This window comes from Agelaius phoeniceus, chromosome 1, assembly GCF_051311805.1.
Source record: "Agelaius phoeniceus isolate bAgePho1 chromosome 1, bAgePho1.hap1, whole genome shotgun sequence".
In the NCBI taxonomy this organism is placed as follows: Eukaryota; Metazoa; Chordata; class Aves; order Passeriformes; family Icteridae; genus Agelaius; species Agelaius phoeniceus.
The window spans coordinates 119,427,676-119,431,405 of NC_135265.1; the positions used below are offsets into that span (position 1 = coordinate 119,427,676).

The window sequence follows — 3,730 nt, forward strand, 5'->3', positions numbered from 1 at the left end:
CTCGCTCTCCGATGCTGTCAGAGCTGCCGCGGGCTCCGGCGGCGCCCGCCGCCCTCCTTCCCTCCGTCTCCGGGCCGCTCTGCTCCGCTGCCCTGCCCTGTGGCCGCCCGGCCCCCGCCGCGCACCGGCCGCCGCCACCGCCGCTCGGGCTCAGCTGCCGGCGCTCGCGGCGCGCTCGGCCGGTGCCGCCCGAATCTCGCGCGCAGCCTCCCCCCCGCGAGCCGCCGTTTGAATCTGCGCAGGCGGACTGACGCCCCATTGGCCGCCGCCGACCGCACGCGGCTCCGCGCGCCGGGCGGGAGGGGGCGGGGCCTCGCGCCGGCGGGCGGGCGATGTGACGGGGCCGGGGCGGGGGGAGCGGGGCGGCCCCGTCGCAACGCCCCGCCGCGAGCGCCCGCGAGCCGCCCCCGCGCCCGCGGCAACGGCGGCGGCTCCCGACGGCAAAAGAGTGAGGAGGTAACGGCGGGGCCGCCTCCGCGCGGCAAAACCGAGCGTCTCCTTCGAGCCGGAATCGAACCAGCGACCTAAGGATTCCCGCGGGCCGCGCCTCTACAGTCCTCCGCTCTACCAGCTGAGCTATCGAAGGGAGCTGCCCGGTGGTTCTGCTTTTTGGCATAAATCCTTTCTTCCGGGTGCCGCTGGTGATGTTCGTCGTAACTGGAGGTGGAATTCCTTTCCCGAGAGCGGCTGGAGCACGGAGACGCGCTCGGGACGGACACATGGAACTCCGGAACGGAAACACGGAATTGCGAGCGGCCCAAACGCCCGGCGGCGGCTCCCGTGCCCCGGGGCCCTGCTGCCCGCGGGTCGCTCAGCGCAGGGGGCGCGGCGCTCTCGCCTTCTCACGCTCCCGCGCCGCGGCGAGCTGTCCCGGCGGACGAGGGCAGCGCTTCCCGCTTCCCTCCCTTGCCGAAAAACCCATGTCCTGTCGTTGCTCGCGTGCTTAAGGAGAGGGAAGCGAGGGTCTCATCCATCAGCCAGCCAGCGCTCTTACGGGCTCCTGCTCCAGCCTCGGCACGGGTCTGTTGGGAAGAGGCCGCCCCCAAATAGAATCAGGTTGGAAAAGACCTCTCAGATCATCGAGTCCAACGTACGACAACACCACCGTCAACTGCATCACGGCGCTGAGTGCCAAATCCAGTCCTTCCTTGAATGACCTCCACAGGCGGCGACCACACCACCTCCCTGAGCAGCACATTCCAATGTTTAGTCACCCTTTCCATGAAGAAATTCCTAATGTCTAACCTAAACTTCCCCTGGCACAGCGTTAGACTGGGTTCTCTCATCCTGTCACTAGTTGCCTGGGAGAAGCTGAACCCCACCTGGCCACAGCTTCTTTTCTGGTAGAAACATGGCATCGCATCCTCGTGTGGCTGTGCTGATGGACACGTGGACTCCATACAGCTCCTAGGAGAACAAGGTGGGAGCACCTGCTTTAAAGACAGGTGTTGGCAGCTGCACAGTCAAAAAACCCCAGAAAGGGTAGAGACAGCCTTTAAAGGTCCTCAGTCGTGGTGTTCACTTGACACTGGAGCGCTCACATCCGTCACAGGGACAAAACATCACTTTTTATTAAATGCAATGTGATTTTTACTTTAGTGGTACAAACAAATCACCAAAACCAGCAGATGGTTTCTTATCCATCATCTTCTTTCCAAATATATTTTTTTCAATAGTTTACTTAAGGAAATTTTCTAACCACCACCACAGAGGTAATGACCTCCTGAAGCTGTCACCATCGTGAAGTGAAAGCTACATTCCAGCACAACCTCTCTGTGTTCTAGGTATTTCCCAACACAAGTATTTAGCTGGAACTATAGAACGATTGGGGTTGGAAGGGACCTTAAAGATCATCAAGTTCCAGCCCCCATGCAATGGGCAGGGACACCTTCCACTGGACGAAGTTGCTCAAAGCCCCATCCAGCTTGGCCTGGAACACTTTCAGGGATGGGGCATCCACAACTTCTCCAGGCAACCTGTTCCAGTGCCTTACCACCCTTAGTTAAGGGTGATCATTTTTTCCAAATATCTAATCTAAACCTACTGTCTTTCAGTTTGAATCCATTCCCCTTTGTCCTGTCACTACATGAGATGTTTCAGTTCTGCTTTAAATTGTAATGCTTTAAATTGTATTTAAAAAGAGGTGCTCCACTCCCTTAATCATCTTTGCAGCCCTCTGCTGGACCTGCTGCAGAAGCTCCTTGTCTCTCTCGTCCTGAGGAGCCCAGAACTGTACACATCACTCCGGATGTGGCCCCACCAGTAGAGGAGCAGAATTAGTTCCCTCCACCTGCTGGCAATGCCCTTCCTAATGCACCCCAGAGAATCTTCTTGGGCACCAGGGCACACAGCTGGCTCATGGGCAGTCTGTTGTCCTCCAGGATGGAATACACACAAGTTATCTGAATAAACTAAGCCATGTGTGGAGTCTGTACATCCCCACAGCACTGGGGCTGTTCCCAGTGCATCCCCAGAGCACTGTCAGTGTTCCCAGTGCATCCCCACAGCACTGGGGCTGTTCCCAGTGCATCCCCAGAGCACTGTCAGTGTTCCCAGTACATCCTCACGGCACTGGGGCTGTTCCTGGTGCATCCCCACAGCACTGGGGCCGTTCCTGGTTCATTCCCACAGCACCACCAATGTTCCCAGTGCATCCCCACAGCACTGGGGCTGTTCCCGGTGCATCCCCACAGCACTGTCAGTGTTCCCGGTCCATCCCCACAGCACTGGGGCTGTTCCCGGTGCATCCCCACAGCACTGTCAGTGTTCCCGGTCCATCCCCACAGCACTGGGGCTGTTCCCGGTGCATCCCCACAGCACTGTCAGTGTTCCCGGTCCATCCCCACAGCACTGGGGCTGTTCCCGGTGCATCCTCACAGCACTGTCAGTGTTCCCGGTGCATCCCCACAGCACCGGGGCTGTTCCCGGTGCATCCCCACAGCACCATGGATGCTCCCGGCGCCTGCGGGCGGGAACGCCGGGCTCGCAGCGCCCCCTGCGCGGGCACGCAGGAACTACAGGCAGCGGCGCAGCCCCCACGGCACGGGAGGGCAAAATCGCACCAAAATCGCACCAAAATCGCACCGTTACAAGGGCGAACTAGTATCGTTGCATCTTTCACAGAGAAAATTAAGTCCTTGAGGGTTTTATTTGTAGTCTTTGCTAATAGGTCTTCAGCACCAACCTACATTCCCTGTGATGCACTTTTAGTATCCAGAGATGACAACGCAGCAGGTTTCCCCACATCAAAGCTCTGACAGGAGTCTTTGAACTACAAAAGCTGTAATGAAAAAGTAATAAAAACCACCCTGAGACAGGATTTGTGTCATCAGCCTCATACAGTATGAAATGGCATCTTTTAGCACTCATTTATATTTAATTCACAGTGAAAGGAGCCTGAAATAAAAATATTATTGTCTAAATAGGTGCCTTGTATATTCCCATAGTAACACGTGTGTTCCTAATTTGCAGGAAATAGATCCTGAAAGCATTAGCTGAAGCAAAATGCTAAAATAATAAGCACTGATGGCCCTGTTGTTAAAAGGAATAATAGCCTAAAGATGTAGTTTGTTATGACATCCAGTAAGCATTCTCCTTGGAGTACACCAGTAAGCACATACATGCCTCACTTCTTTTTTTTCTTTCTTTTTTTTTTAATCCTGTTTCTGTCCTGTGTGACAAGGTCTAATGTTTGGGGTTTCTTTTGCTCCTACATGATTAAAAAAAAAAA

At 55.8% G+C, this 3,730-nt stretch overlaps 1 non-coding gene across 1 annotated transcript; it reads right to left on the reverse strand.

Moving 5' to 3' along the window:
• Positions 1 to 496: 496 nt before the first annotated feature.
• Positions 497 to 586, reverse strand: TRNAY-GUA (transfer RNA tyrosine (anticodon GUA)). The gene is given in 2 exon segments: positions 497 to 532; positions 550 to 586. It is a non-coding gene; the product is annotated as a tRNA-Tyr (tRNA).
• Between the last annotated feature and the right edge of the window lie 3,144 nt (positions 587 to 3,730).